Source organism: Euprymna scolopes, chromosome 38 (assembly GCF_053919585.1).
Source record: "Euprymna scolopes isolate OS-2025 chromosome 38, ASM5391958v1, whole genome shotgun sequence".
Classification (NCBI taxonomy): Eukaryota; Metazoa; Mollusca; class Cephalopoda; order Sepiida; family Sepiolidae; genus Euprymna; species Euprymna scolopes.
Genome location: NC_136519.1, coordinates 47060690 through 47078583, shown reverse-complemented (window position 1 = coordinate 47078583; position 17894 = coordinate 47060690). Strand labels below are relative to the sequence as shown.

The following is a 17894-nucleotide window of genomic DNA, read 5'->3' as shown; positions in this document are numbered from 1 at the left end:
AAATCTGCACTAGTTTCAAGGTAAAGAACGAATAATTTTTGGTCCTCTGACAAAAGGAGGGTCGACCTGTAAATTCACCCTTGTCCGTTCGTCTGTCCGCACTTTTCTCAATAACTACGCCATTGGAATTTTTGGAAATTTTGCACAAACAGTAAACACGATATGAGTAAAAAAGTAACAGAACGAATTTTCTAGGAAAACCGGTTGCCCTCCCCTAGGTGCATTTCAGGTTAAAATGGTTAAAATTGACACTTTTGTGCTTATTAAAAAAAAAAAAAACTGATGCCTTGGATTTTTATAAAACTTTCTGAAAAGTTGTAACGAACTGATTTCTATATAATTTTGTTTGTCTATACTTTGCGATAACTCTTGGGTATGCCCATTTTTTTTCTTTTAGGGCTAATAAAAACACTCCATTTTTGTGACTATTTTACCATATTTGTCCAAAATTTTCTGGGTTAGTCTATTAAGTAGTTTTGCATAGTGCTGAACTCAAATTTAAATATGTTAAGGCCTTGGGGACTTTTGGGGCTAAATGGGGGTGGGCAGGGAGCAAATGATGGACTAAGTCATTTCTGTTTTTGCATGGTGCAGAACTCAAATTTACATAAGTTAAGGCCTAAAACTGCATCATTCATTTTCACCAGGATTTGCCTCCCCTGGGGACTCTTGGGGCTAAATAAGGGGGGGGGGATGCTGAACTTGGTCATTTTTTTATGCCTTGTTCACTGTGCACTCACGGGAGACCATGTATGCTTCACTTGTTCTTTTTAATTTTAGACATTATTCCTCCAGGTTAATGCTGATCAAGAAAATACCAACTTTGTGGATGTTTTTGTAGTTTTTGATATTTAACAAGACATACAAACACACATACTACTGGAGAGAACTTGAGTGTCTAAGGCCTCTCTCTACAGAGGTTTGTCAGGACAACCTGGCATAAGGATACTTTTCCCTGCAAGTAAACCCTAACTATATAGTCAAAATTATATAGTATACGCTGCCCAAATAAGATCTCCTCGGTATGGCTAAACAACATTGGCTTTTATGAGGAATAATGCACCTTCTTTACGATGTGTTACCTCAAGCAACAGCACGGAGCTGGATATTCCACCAGAATAGATGAATTCTTGTCCTGAAATCCAGCAAGATTAAGAAACCACAAGGAATGTATATTATAACATATTAAAATAGTCAGAGAGGGAGGGAGGGAGAGAGAGGGAGAGAGGGAGAGAGAGGGAGGGAGGGGGAGAGAGGGAGGGAGGGGGAGGAGGATAGGAGAGAAATATTTTGTTTCCAACTTCTTTACTAACTCAGTATTTCAGAGGTAAAGGAGAACTTTAATGGAATATTTGAATATGCATGTATCTCATATAGAGATCAAGTGTTAATCACTAGGGAGGGGCCTCTTGATTTCTGAGAACTTCAACTGGAATAAAATGAAAACCGAGAGAACAGCTGGGCTTTCTATAATAGAAGATATATCATTCTTAATGCGAGAAAGATGAAATCAGCGTGCATAATACGTTGGATGATATTTTGATGAACTTTATTGATTGACTAGCCTGGGTGCCCGGCGTTGCCCGGATGTTTGGAGGCGTGTGTTAAGGACAAAAAAAATGTGGTAGTAGGCAGGCAGGCTCGAAGCCATGCCGCGATAAAGTGAAAGAAAATCTGACGTCTTAGCTGATGTCTCCATGACGCGATCGGAAGTCAAATTGATTGATTGATTGGGTGTTTGTTTTACGGCACATCAACCTTTTCAGGTTATTTAATGCCGAATTCAGTGATTTTGAAGAAAAATTCTTTAATAGAATACATATTTTTTTTTCAAGTTGGTTTCTATTTAACCTATAGTTGGGACCCTAACAGGTACTACCACTCCGGATCAGAGTGGACCTGGGAGTAATGGCAATTAAAGGATGGCTCCATACTCCCCAAAGTCCGCAAACTGGGGCCTCACCATCGGATATAGTTTAAGGTCTTATCCAGGACCACGGAGCATTGAAATTAACCAAAGTCAATCCAACAGTGATGATGACTTGCTAAAATGTTGTTGAAAAAGATCGACCCCCTCCTTGTACAAATCGGCCGAGTTTAGGGTGAAGGAATTAATGTTTTTGGCTATTTTTTGATATTTGTCGTCCGAGACGTCGCGCTTCAAAATGATACTGATCTTGTCAGCATCCGTCGCCTCTATCAAAAGTTTTTGCGAGACATACATGTTACAGGAAAAGGGCTGTCCCCTTTCCATGTAAATAAGAACAGTATTAGATAGGTGAAAATGAGATTGTAAGCAAGGTTAAGAAGTGGAATGTTAGAATTTAGTCTATTGTTAAATTCTATTAAAATAGTTTGATATTGTTTATATTGTAAAAAGAATTGATTGTTCATTCTGTTGGTATCGGAATGTTAATAAAGGTCAGCCAAAAAGAATGAACAATACAAATTAAAAATATATTGTTAAAAAATAGGTTAGAGTCATATATTGAGAGTTCTTTTGTTGTTAAAAGCATGTGCATAGCCACGTGAATTAGTCACGTTTGGAAAACCCACTTCTGACGTCATAACGAAGGAGAATTCTCGATATAGGAGCTAGAGTTAGTCAATAAGCAGAGCCAGTCTGGGAGTCAGATCAGACAGTCAGTCAGAGAGAGAGTTGAGAGTCAGTCAGTGGTCAGCTGACCCTTTGGAAGCGAAGGGTAGAAGATTAAACCAAGTTAATCTCTGACGTCATCAGCATTCGACCGGTCCAATGAATAAAGAATCATCATTGTGTTTTTGTAAAACTGTTGTGTGTCATCTTTCAACACTCAAAAGGTAATGTGGTAAACATTTTAAAATGAACATTGTGTAACCCTTCGAGGATTATGCATCTCCCCTCCTCTGTGTTAAGAACTTGTATACATCTCCAGTCAGTATCAATACGAAGTGCCAAGCATCCCAGAACAGAACGGTAATATGAATAAATGTCTTCTCCCTCTCATCACTATCGTTATATCCGTTATATGTATTGTTTTGTATTGTTTTCAATATGTCCTCCGCTGTCTCTCCTTAATATGAAACCCCTGCTACACAACATACAAACATACACACATACATTTAAACAGACAAGTGAGATTTATATCATAGACTAGCAGGAGTATCCGGCGTTGCACGGGTGTTTGGAGGTGTAAAAGGAAAAATAAAATGTTAGTAGGGAGGGAGGCTTGAACCCGTGACGAATCCAAAGGCGGGGAAAAAAGTGAAAGAAAACGTAAGATCTTACCGCTACTTTACGAGGCCATAGGAAGTGAAAAGCATTGAAATTTATCGATGTCAATCAAAAAGTTTACTTGCAGAAATGAACGTTGGCTGGCGGCCAGTTCAGCTTTCCGGCGTTTCATTTATTTGTTTGTTTCCCCACGATGTTGGGGAAAACCAGCTCCCTACAAAAAGGGAACGTCCAAATGAATAGCAATTGTCTTATATGAGGGGTTTCCCCTAGATTGATCATAGATGATTGCTTTCTGGACATCCTGGCACAAAAGCCGTGAAGCTGCCTTCGCTTCCAATTCAGTTTCGCTTTTATACAAAAGAGCCGAACAAACATGCGAGAAGGAATAGCGTGAATTTTATAAAAGTCGATGTAAACAAATGTAGACACGACGTGCGTTTGCAAATCGTAGATATTATAATCTAGGGAGTATATAAAAAGTTGTAAAATAGTGTAACCCCATCCCCCAAGAATCCCGGCAAAAAAGCTGGACATACTAAAACGTGCATGGCCATTTCGCCTTATATATATATATATATATATACTAGCGGGGGGTACCCGGCGTTGCCCGGGTGTTTGGAGGTGTGTGTGTGTATGTTGGGGGGGGGTAGATCAAAACAACCCAGTTTAAAAAAAAAAAAAAAAAAAAAAACATTGGCCGAATGTTTGGAGGTGTAAAAGAAAAAAGTTTTAGTAGAAAGGTAGGCTTGAACCCCAAACCTTTGAAACGGAGGTGGAAAGGAAATGGAAAAAAAAACCTACAACCTAACCATCTCGACCACGGGAATAGATGAATTGATAAATGTGTTAAGTTAACGTTTATAAACCGAAATTAACAGGTGTGAGAACGTTAAGTAGCGTGATGTTTGACCTAGTTTTGCGCTGGAAGCCAGTTTCCGTTTTCCCCGCTACGCGGCGATCAAAAAATATCTGAAAAATAGCTTGTATAAGTCGGGTAAATTAAAGATAGCTGCGACCCGAGTTCCTTAGTCGTAGATATTATTATTTAGACAGCATATAAAAAGTTTTAAGAAGGAGCGAGCCAACCGAGAATCACAGTGAAAAAAAGCCTTTTGTAAGCATACAGAAAAAGTGAACACACATACATACATTTTCGCTTATATATATATATATATACATAGATTACCCCTTTATTTAACAACTAGCTAAAGTACCCAACGTTGCCAGGTTATATTTGTTTTATTAAAATATTCTGTCCTTATCCATTATTAACGAATTCATTAAACGAAACAATTTCATAATGGCTTCTTTTTCTCCATCCCTCATGAGGTAGGAGCAGTAAGTGCGTTTTATTTTTATAGAGGTCTCGTCAGTAGCCCTAATTCTCTGTTCTAGTTTAATATTTTACTTTCTAGTCCTAGGAGTAAAAGGAATCTGCAAAAAATCTTTTAAAGTTTTATTATCCCAACCTCTAAATAAACATTTTACATTGTCACTTGTGGTAAAATGCGTTTAAATATATAATTAAATTCATACAGATATCGTATTTATTAATACAAAAATATGATTTCAAAAGTTAAAAAAAAAAAGAAAAAAAGATAGACTTGTTGCCATCAGCTAGAATCGAAACCAAAACATTTAGCGATCCAGCCATGGGCTCTAACAATGTAGAGAGAGAGGGGGGGAGAGAGAGAGAGGGGGGAGAGAGGGGGAGAGGGGGGAGAGAGGGGGAGAGGGGGGAGAGAGGGGGAGAGGGGGGAGAGGGGGGGAGAGAGAGAGGGGGGAGAGAGAGGGGGGAGAGAGGGGGAGAGAGGGGGGGGAGAGAGAAAGGGGGGAGAGAGAGGGGGGAGAGAGAGGGGGGGAGAGAGAGGGAGAGAGAGGGAGAGGGGGGGAGAGAGAGGGGGGAGAGAGGGAAAGAGAGGGGGAGAGAGGGAAAGAGAGGGGGAGAGGGGAAAGAGAGGGGGAGAGGGGAAAGAGAGGGGGAGAGGGGAAAGAGAGGGGGAGAGGGGAAAGAGAGGGGGAGAGGGGAAAGAGAGGGGGAGAGGGGAAAGAGAGGGGGAGGGGAAAGAGAGGGGGAGGGGAAAGAGAGGGGAGGGAGAGGGGGGAGGGGAAAGAGAGGGGAGAGAGAGGGGGGGAGGGGGAGAGAGAGAGGGAGGAGGGGGAGAGAGAGAGGGAGGAGGGGGAAGGAGAGGGAGGAGGGGGAAGGAGGAGGGGGGAAGGAGGAGGGGAGAGAGAGAGAGAGAGAGGGAGGAGGGAGTTGAAACGAACATTTCACTTTGCCGATATGTCTGTGCGCATTATTCATCCAAACAAAGATTTTACTCGCTATAAACCATCCTTGGTGTATAATTCCTATTTCCTGTTAATTTCAGTGTTATGTGATCAGTAGTTTAAGAGTTTATCGGTTAAATATTTACACATACATTTACTGTTTTATTTATATAGATTAATTAATTGGATTCATTTGTTAGTGAGGATACCCATTTATATGTAGTGATGTGTATAAACACACGCACGCACATATACATGCGCGCACACGCACATACGTACATATACATGCGCTCACACTCACAAACACGCGTACATATACATGCACACACGTATATATACGCACGTGCAGACATGCACACGCACACACGTACGTATATATGTACACACGCATACACGCGTACGTATACATGTACACATGCACACACGCGTACGTATACATGTACACACATAAAAAAGCAATTTTATGAGAGTCAAAGTAAAGCCCACATATTAAGATCGACTACATGGTGAAAATATTAGTTCAGTTTAGAGATGTGTTATCTGTATTATTTTAACTAGTCTGTTTATATTCTTATCTATTATACCATATACTATTTTATTTTCTATTAATTTCATTTTATGCTTCAAACTTTCACACACACCCACACTAAAAATGGCTTCGTTGTGAAGTTTTAATCCTTCGACCAGCATTGATAGTCATCTCCTGTATTGATTATTTCGTAAGCATGAAACTAGTGTTTGTGGGTAAATAAAAATTATTTATAATTTATAATTATTGTCGCCCCTTTTAAGAAATAAAAATAATTCTTAAATTTGAACTTGACTGGGGAAATTGAAAATGCGAAAATGTTCATTTCAACTTGCAGACATTTCTATTAGTTTTACGCATGCGCAAATTCAATCATAGCTAGAAGTGTTTTAATTTTATATCTTTCTGATCTATCTGTTGGGTTAGTTCAAATAGTAGGGAACGGTACAGAAGCACTAAATGTTTAGAGTTGGATTTTAAGTCATTTTCTTTTAAAACTTGAAATCAGTATATATAACTTGAAATCAGAGAGAGAGTGTGTGTATATATATATATAACTTGAAATCAGTGTGTGTGTGTGTGTATATATATATATATATAACTTGAAATCAGAGTGTGTGTGTGTATATATATATATAACTTGAAATCAGTGTGTGTGTGTATATATATATATATATAACTTGAAATCAGAGTGTGTGTGTATATATATATATAACTTGAAATCAGAGTGTGTGTGTATATATATAACTTGAAATCAGAGTGTGTGTGTGTGTGTATATATATATATATATATAGATATATCTTGAAATTAGAGTGTGTGTGTGTGTGTGTATATATATATATATATATCTTGAAATCAGAGTGTGTGTATATAAAGTCATACACATGTCTGTTTGCAATTTTATTAATATTCAATAATGTGTACATAATGCACACTGTTTCACAAATCCATTGTCACTTTTATTCCAGCAGATTTCTATATATACTATGTGTTCAAAAGAAATTTACATTCAATGAATTACCTCATTTGCATATTGCATCAACGAAAGTCTATTTTAATAATTAACTCGATTTTATTAATTCTTTGCTATAATAGTATCGTTTTAATTGCTCTATTTATAAATATTATTTAAAGTTGATTTATTTCTAATTTGTTTTATATTTAATTTATTTTCAATTATTAATAGTCGACAACAGTTGCAGTTAAAACCGGAAATAAACTTATTTTTTCAAGCCATGAAAGTTGTTTCGAGGAAGATGGCTGTGTTTTATGCTTCCCCAAATCTAACATGTGGTCACTTTTCGTAACAAGTTAGGATATTTGGTGTATCTTAAATACGCGACTAATGCCTCCGTCCGGTAATGTTTCAACTGGGCAACGCCGGGTATATAATACTAGGAGAGGGGGGCGCCCGGTTTTGTCCGGGTGTAAAAAACGGTTAAATATATTTTAATTTGTCCAGATTTCGTATATATTATTATAGAATCGTGATTTCAAAAGTAAAAATAAAGTAATATCTATTTTTTCCTCCCAAATGAATCCAATAGGATTGCAACTCGCATTGTTATGATGGTTGAACTCCTGCATTCAGTTTCATCTCTCTGTTGCAGATAATGACAGTGTGAGACTAAGAAAGCAACCTCTGTAATGGACGTGCGTCCAGAGATGTTTCATTAAATTCATCCAGACAGAAAAAATAATGCAAAATAAAATAAAAAATAAACATATCAACATTCACCGGCGTCTGTTGAACGTTTATGAAGCCGATGTTGTTGATGTTAGGAGATGGGTTGGTCGATTTTAGAATGACGGCAGATGTCAGCAACAAAGCTCACTCCGAACTTTTAAGACTGAGGCATCAAAAGAGGCTGGTAAAAGTACACTGAGAATGATGGTGACTATGTAGAAAGGTAAATTCTTGGAACACAAAAGGTCGCTTGTTTTAATGGTAGGTCTTCTACGTTTTAGTTTTGGAGTTGCTAGGCCTTACTTTTGGAACGACACTCATTGACACCCACACACACACACACACATATATATATCTGTAATATAAAGCTGAATGTCTGTGTGTGTGTCTGGTCATGAATAGGCTCCTATATAGTTGACTATTTAAAAAAAAAAACTGATTACATATAATGATAAAAAATGTATCGAGACACAAGAATGGGTATGCTTGATCCTGCAGAACGGTGGTTCATTAAAATTGTGGGGTCTGCGTTCGCGCCTGGTCCACAAAGTATGGAAATTAAAAATTAAAAAAAAAACGTTTACAAGTGTTTTTGATAGAGCTGTACATAAGAATACTTTGATAAGTATGTTTTAACTTAAATAGGGATGGTATAATAAAATTGTGGGGTCTGCGTTCGCGCCTGGCCTCCATAGAATGGAAATAGGCACAAACTTTAATAAAGACTTTTCATATCTATCTGCGTAAGTATACTTTGATAATTATGTTTCAGTTTGAAGAAATATGGTATAATAAAAATTATGGGGTGTTCGTTCGCGCCTGACCTCCATAGAATGGAAATATGTCACAAAGTTTAACAAGGTTTTTTAATATAGATCCACAGAATATTGTGATAAGTGTTTCAGTGTGAACAGGTATGGTATAATAAATTATGGAGTTTATCTATTTTATTTTTACTTTCATCATATCTTGCTTTGGTTTTGATAGCCCCAAATTCGAAGCTATCTCTTTACAAGCCTTCCTTTTCATAACCTATCATACTTTCAGAAATCAGAGTCCATTTTCCGTAGGCTGTTTTGGAACCCAGTCAACGACGGGTATTTTTGCTAGTATATATATATATATATATATATATATAAGGGCATTGGGTTTTTTTTTTTTTTAGGAGGCGGCGAACTTTAAAATAAATCACAGAAAAATATTTTTATAATACAAATATGGTTTATTCTACATTTTTGGTATTTATAATTGAAATATAATTTTTTGATTTAGTAGTCCAACTTTCACAAATTGTATGCATAAAATAGGCTGTATTTCGGCAATAATCCGCCAACTTTTGTCTTTCAAGTGTCTGGTTTATCAGGGTAGACATGGGACTTTACATACCCCCCCCAAAAAAAAAACATAATCTAATGGGGTTAAATCACACGAACCAGGTGCCCGTTGAGAGGCCTATTTCGGTCAAATGTTCCACCCAGTAAATTTGATTTCATGTATCATTTCTAATTTGCAAACGCTGCTCGGGTGTCAGTCTCTTCATTATGAATTGCCAAACCAAGATGAACTCAGAATAACTGATAGTTGCCAAATCTGGAATTAAAGAAAACAGAGTTGTCAATTTAAAGATTAAGTTTGTCGCCTCAAAAAATAAATAAAGAAAAATATACCCATATTACATAACATTCAGGAGAGAAAAATTTATATGGCCACAAAATCTATTACTACATCGTCAAATATTTCAACATTGAAAAAAAATTTATCTGATCGCTGTAAAAATGTGTGAAAAAAAAGATAGTTTCCATAATTGCCATCAAAGACTGCCAATCTTCTCACGTTGGCGTCAAGTTAGACACACAAGAATTCAGCCGATGCCAACGCAATTAACCGCATGATTACGAGTTGGTAATTTCTGGCAAGATCCAATTGTTATCAGTTATTGGAATCTGCAAACCGCACATGCGCACACACGTGACAGAGTTTATTATTCTTATTTACTTGCCTCCCCACGAGGGCAGAATTGGATACAAGGTCGGTTTTTAATATGGGGGAAAATCCAGTTCCCCAAAAAGGGGCACTCTGGATAGGAATAAAAATAAAAAAAAACGTCTCAGTCATGAAGGATTTCTCCTACACAGATCGAGGACAGAAAAGGTGAAGTGTAGCATCAGAACAGATACTACACTTTGATCTTGGCTCGAAGGTTGCTGCCGAATAGTTCAGAGATCATTCAAGAGTAAAGAGAATCGAACAAATAATAAACAGAACATTCACCTTTGGAAATTTTATTTCGGTTTCAATGTTATATTTTAAGGCGTTTAATATTTGCATGTGAAAAGAATAGAAAACCTGAAAATGTCATAAGCTGTTCTTGGGACAAGGAGATGCCCTTATTTCCAAATTTGGAACCAAATATTGCATGGTTTATTCAAAAAGTCACCAGATTAGCATTGGCGCATCAATTTTTCGACATTAATCAACTCACAAATCTGATCCTAGCCACTACGCAATCAACAATTTTCTTTCGTTTTTCTCAACATTCATTATGTTTAGTTTTTTTTTTTTTTTTTTCTACATTCATCTTTAATTATGTCTGTTTTATTTTTATTTTATTTTTTTATAACGAGGATCGTTCCAAAAGTAAAGCCTCCTATTTTTTCTTTCTTTTTTTTTTACTCAAAAAGTTGAAGAGCTACAAAGACCATTACAACGAGTGACCTGTTGTGTTCTAAAATAAATTGTTCTACATAGTCACTACCATTTTCAATGCACTTATGCCGGTGATAAGTGATAGCTGTGCATGGTGCGCGTTGTCATAACTCTGAAATAGATGATCCCGTCTCCTAACTGTACTTACATCAATTACTTCAACTTCATACGTGTTCAACAGGTTCCGGTGAATGTTGATCAGTCCAGGTTTTTCTGGAGGAATTCAACAGCGCATCTCGGTTTTATATATAATTATGCTAAAAACATTTTATTTATATTTCTTAGAGCATCTATTTTTCACGGTATCTATTTCAATTTAGAGCATTAATCACAATACCCAAATACATTTAAAAAAAATATTTTGTTTTGAAAATAGTTAAAACGAAACTCCATAATTATTTTTTTCATTTTAAAAGTCTTGTATTTACAAATAAACACACAAAACAAAAAAAAAAAACAAAAAAAACAAAAAACAAAAACAAAACAAAAACAAAAAAACAAAACCAAAAAAAAAAAAAAAACCAAAAACAGCACAAGACTAAAAGAACTAAAAATACTCAAAACTCATACGAGAATTCAGAATTATTGGCAAACGAAGCATCTCAGATTTTTTCAAATATTCATTTTCATATTGTTTTACTTGCTGTACTGTACCTATCCGGCGTTGCCTGGGATGCAGTAAATGCATTTTATGATTTAATTTTTGTTTGTTTACACATTTTCAAACTTATATAGAAAAGGAAAAAAAATAGTTGTAAAGTAGACAACTCTTATAGTCTTCAGTCTTTCAGTATATTATTTTTAGTATAAACATACCATACACGCATGTATACAGAACCGAACAAAAAAAATACAAGAAAAATCTAAGTATTTGTTTTATTTATATGTCAAAAGCCGTTTTAGTTACGTTTCTCACAGCATTAGTTTTGTGAAATAAAATTTTACATTCCTTAGAAAAAAAAAAAAACTTTTCTCAGTATTTATTTCAATTTGGAATTTTCAACAAAGCAATACACATGAAAAAATTGAAATGGCTTAAAATATTTCAATATTGTTATATATATAAAGAGCTTGATGAGCTAAGAAAGAATCTTTTAAAAATTTTTTAAATCCAATTAAAAAAAAAAACAAATATCTATCCAGAAAAATATCAGCTTTATTGAAACATTTGTTGATTCAATATATTTCTTATTCCATGAAATTTTCTCACGTCCTGCCAGTACGTATTATCATTGCAGATGTTCTTCAGAATTGGTATTCTCTGCTTCATTTGTTCCAGCTCGATTGACAAATTGGTCAAGTGGTCTTCATCAATTTTCTGTTCTTTTTTACCCCTTATCTCGTTTAAATACATTTTCCTATTCCAGTAGTTTTTTTTCTAAAGAATTATAGGTTTGTGGGACTTTTCCTACTGACCATTTTCTTCCTACTTAAGACGCAGATCAGAAGGCGTCTCCCGTTTTTTTATCAATCATCTTTTGTTCTTTTTAACTCCTTATATTAAGTGGCTTCATGGCTTGACTGGAGAGATTTCTATAAACCCAAAAACATTGCTAATTACCAAAATTCGCGACTAAAAGGAATATTTTCATGGCAAAGTTGTTTGGTTGGTTTGTTTTACGGCATATCAACACTTTTCGGGTTATTTAACAGCTTATCCATTAATTTTGGAAAAGTCTTTATGTGTCAAGTTCTATATACCTCCAAATATTTATTCGTGGCATTTAGTTTGGTTGTTTCGTGGAAGAAAAGTTGTTTTTTCCATATTACTTTGCAGAATATGATTGAGTTTTGTAAAGGGGAAGAAAAAAAAGCAATATCGATGTTTGTTGCATTTTAGTTAAGGAAGCCAATATCTTCAGCCAGCCTGATCTGGTATCAGCAGGATGGGGTATTGTAAAGAAACACAACACCGTTATATTTTATTACGTAATCTGAAACGGCACAGCTGGGCTGGTATTGCCGTCATCTAGTGCTACTTTTATTTAAAAGATGCGTACATATTTACGCAGTTGTCATTTAGATCGTATCACAAAAGAATATTGATTAGCTTTGTCTAATATCTCTACAATTAGAACATCATAATGGCTCATCTTTTTAGTCGAAAGAAAGTCAACGGTTCTCAATATTTCCTGTTGCTTTCATGTTACAGAGAACATTTTTTTTTTAATCGTAGTTTAATACATTAAAACTATTATAACGCTGTCAACAAAGAAGCGACAATAATCGGTAAAATAAAAAATGAGAAATGAAAAAGAAACAAAACAGAGAAAACGAAACAGAAAAGAGAAAAACTGAAAGGAAAGACAAGGAAAAAAAGAGACAAGGAAAAAAAGAGACAAGGAAAAAAAGAGACAAGGAAAAAAAGAGACAAGGAAAAAAAGAGACAAGGAAAAAAAGAGACAAGGAAAAAAAGAGACAAGGAAAAAAAGAGACAAGGAAAAAAGAGACAAACAGAAAATAGAAAAGGGGAACAAAATACATTGAATAAGAAAGAAAAGGAAAAGAAAACAGGAAAAGAAGAGGAAAAGAAAAGAGGAAAAGAAAAGAGAAAAACAAAAAAAAAAGAGAAAAGGGGGAAAAATTGAAAAGAAACAGATAATTAAAGCACAAATTAATGTTTATCTTTCTTGCAATATATAATATCTAAAAAGTATCACGAACACTGCTATTATATATTAGATATCTACACAACTGCTATTATATATTAGATATCTACACAACTGCTATTATATATTAGATATCTACACAACTGCTATTATATATTAGATATCTACACAACTGCTATTATATATTAGATATCTACACAACTGCTATTATATATTAGATATCTACACAACTGCTATTATATATTAGATATCTACACAACTGCTATTATATATTAGATATCTACACAACTGCTATTATATATTAGATATCTACACAACTGCTATTATATATTAGATATCTACACAACTGCTATTATATATTAGATATCTACACAACTGCTATTATATATTAGATATCTACACAACTGCTATTATATATTAGATATCTACACAACTGCTATTATATATTAGATATCTACACAACTGCTATTATATATTAGATATCTACACAACTGCTATTATATATTAGATATCTACACAACTGCTATTATATATTAGATATCTACGCAACTGCTATTATATATTAGATATCAACGCAACTGCTATTATATATTAGATATCAACGCAACTGCTATTATATATTAGATATCAACGCAACTGCTATTATATATTAGATATCTACACAACTGCTATTATATATTAGATATCTACGCAACTGCTATTATATATTAGATATCAACGCAACTGCTATTATATATTAGATATCAACGCAACTGCTATTATATATTAGATATCCACGCAACTGCTATTATATATTAGATATCCACGCAACTGCTATTATATATTAGATATCTACGCAACTGATATCATATATTAGATACTGACAACTGATATCATATATTAGATATTGACAACTGATATCATATATTAGATATTGACAACTGATATCATATATTAGATATTGACAACTGATATCATATATTAGATATTGACAACTGATATCATATATTAGATATTGACAACTGATATCATATATTAGATATTGACAACTGATATCATATATTAGATATTGACAACTGATATCATATATTAGATATTGACAACTGATATCATATATACACAACTAATATTATACATTCGATATTTACACAACTGATATTATATATTCGATATTTACACAACTGATATTATACATTAGATATTTACACAACTGATATTATACATTAGATATTTACACAACTGATATTATACATTCGATATTTACACAACTGATATTATATATTCGATATTTACACAACTGATATTATATATTCGATATTTACACAACTGATATTATACATTAGATATTTACACAACTGATATAATACATTAGATATTTACACAACCGATATTATACATTAGATATTTACACAACTGATATTATATATTAGATATTTACACAAGTGATATTATACATTAGATATTTACACAAGTGATATTATACATTAGATATTTACACAACCGATATTATACATTAGATATTTACACAACTGATATTATATATTCGATATTCACAACTGATATTATACATTAGATATTTACACAACTGATATTATACATTAGATATTTACACAACTGATATTATACATTAGATATTTACACAACTGATATTATACATTAGATATTTACACAACTGATATTATATATTCGATATTTACACAACTGATATTATATATTCGATATTTACACAACTGATATTATATATTCGATATTTACACAACTGCTATTATATATTAGATATCAACGCAACTGCTATTATATATTAGATATCTACGCAACTGCTATTATATATTAGATATCTACGCAACTGATATCATATATTAGATACTGACAACTGATATCATATTAGATATTGACAACTGATATCATATATTAGATATTGACAACTGATATCATATATTAGATATTGACAACTGATATCATATATTAGATATTGACAACTGATATCATATATTAGATATTGACAACTGATATCATATATTAGATATTGACAACTGATATCATATATACACAACTAATATTATACATTCGATATTTACACAACTGATATTATACATTAGATATTTACACAACTGATATTATACATTAGATATTTACACAACTGATATTATACATTAGATATTTACACAACTGATATTATACATTAGATATTTACACAACTGATATTATACATTCGATATTTACACAACTGATATTATATATTCGATATTTACACAACTGATATTATATATTCGATATTTACACAACTGATATTATATATTCGATATTTACACAACTGATATTATATATTCGATATTTACACAACTGATATTATACATTAGATATTTACACAACTGATATTATACATTAGATATTTACACAACCGATATTATACATTAGATATTTACACAACCGATATTATATATTAGATATTTACACAACCGATATTATACATTAGATATTTACACAACTGATATTATATATTCGATATTCACAACTGATATTATACATTAGATATTTACACAACTGATATTATACATTAGATATTTACACAACTGATATTATACATTAGATATTTACACAACTGATATTATACATTAGATATTTACACAACTGATATTATACATTAGATATTTACACAACTGATATTATACATTAGATATTTACACAACTGATATTATACATTAGATATTTACACAACTGATATTATACATTAGATATTTACACAACCGATATTATACATTAGATATTTACACAACCGATATTATACATTAGATATTTACACAACTGATATTATATATTAGATATTTACACAACAGATATTATATATTAGATATTTACACAACAGATATTATACATTAGATATTTACACAACTGATATTATATATTCGATATTTACACAACTGATATTATATATTCGATATTTACACAACTGATATTATACATTAGATATTTACACAACTGATATTATACATTAGATATTTACACAACTGATATCATACATTAGATATCTACACAACTGATATCATACATTAGATATCTACACAACTGATATCATACATTAGATATCTACACAACTGATATCATACATTAGATATCTACACAACTGATATCATACATTAGATATCTACACAACTGATATCATACATTAGATATCTACACAACTGATATCATACATTAGATATCTACACAACTGATATCATACATTAGATATCTACACAACTGATATCATACATTAGATATCTACACAACTGATATCATACATTAGATATCTACACAACTGATATCATATATCATACTATTGCTTAAGTGTATAATTCGATATTTACACAACTGATATCATACATTAGATATCTACACAACTGATATCATATATCATACTATTGCTTAAGTGTATAATTCGATATTTACACAAGTGATATCATACATTAGATATCTACACAACTGATATCATATATCATACTATTGCTTAAGTGTATAATTAGATATTTACACAACTGATATCATACATTAGATATCTACACAACTGATATCATATATCATACTATTGCTTAAGTGTATAATTAGATATTTACACAACTGATATCATACATTAGATATCTACACAACTGATATCATATATCATACTATTGCTTAAGTGTATAATTAGATATTTACACAACTGATATCATACATTAGATATCTACACAACTGATATCATATATCATACTATTGCTTAAGTGTATAATTAGATATTTACACAACTGATATCATACATTAGATATCTACACAACTGATATCATACATTAGATATCTACACAACTGATATCATATATCATACTATTGCTTAAGTGTATAATTAGATATTTACACAACTGATATCATACATTATATATCTACACAACTGATATCATATATCATACTATTGCTTAAGTGTATAATGCATTTATCGATGACATAAAATTTGACGCTCTTCGCTGTTTCTTGTCCAAAAAAAGAAAACCTTAAAATATAAAATTTTTCTAATCATGTGAGACACTATAACGATGCCAATGTCTTTTTAGATAAATATATTTTCTTGCAATTCCTTGTAATGTTTTCTTGAAAATTGTAAAATACATGCGAAACGTTGTATGGTACACAAGCATTTCACGTAGCTCACCATGTTTTTGTTTATTAGAGGGATCACCATCCCAAATATAATTCCTCTTCCTGTTATGAACTTAAAATATAATTCCTCTTCCTGTAAGAACTTAAAATTATTGAATTCCATTTGTTGAATTGCAACGTTAATTTACCAAGATGTCAATAATTGTGAAAACAGACCAACTAGCAGGCTATCCCCGTCAAGACGGACTTACTATTATTTGCAATTACTTCAACATTTCACTAACCCTAACTCGGTAAATGTTTGGCCTTAATTGCGGTCCATTTCTGACGCGTCATCTCTAAACGGATGACGGGCTTAATTTCTCACACTGAAAGAGAGACAAAAATAAAGTGACGGCTAAAGAGGAGAGAGAGAGAGAGAGAGAGAGAGAGAGAGAGAGAGAGAGAGAGAGAGAGAGAGAGAGGGGGTTAATATAAAAATATTACTATGCTTCTGAAATTTTGAAATTAAATTGATAAATCATATTTGAATTATTCAAACTACTGTTCTCATCTTGAGTGTCATTTTCACACCGTTTAGGTCACCGTAACCTCCAACCTTCTTAAGGTGTATATTGTTGAACTCTGGAATCTGCACAGGATTTCAAACGGAACACTTTCTTTTAATCCACAGTGTTACCATGTTCCCGTTCCTTCGACCGTGGCTGGGTAGAAGTCCTAATAAATTTGCAATTGTATTTTGAGTGTCAGCTATACTAAAGATTGAACCTTTTAATTAGTCATGACTG

At 32.9% G+C, this 17894-nt stretch overlaps 1 long non-coding RNA gene across 2 annotated transcripts in view; it reads right to left on the bottom strand.

Annotated features, from left to right (window-relative positions):
- Positions 1-17894, bottom strand: part of LOC145263138 (uncharacterized) — a 267319-nt gene that overhangs the window by 11607 nt on the left and 237818 nt on the right. Inside the window, exon 3 of one of the 2 annotated variants that reach the window (XR_013864483.1) lies at positions 9152-9295. The exons of the other annotated variant lie outside the window; for it this stretch is intronic. This is a non-coding gene — a long non-coding RNA (uncharacterized LOC145263138). Of the gene's footprint in view, positions 1-9151; positions 9296-17894 lie in introns of those variants that run through there. 2 annotated transcript variants of the gene reach the window in all.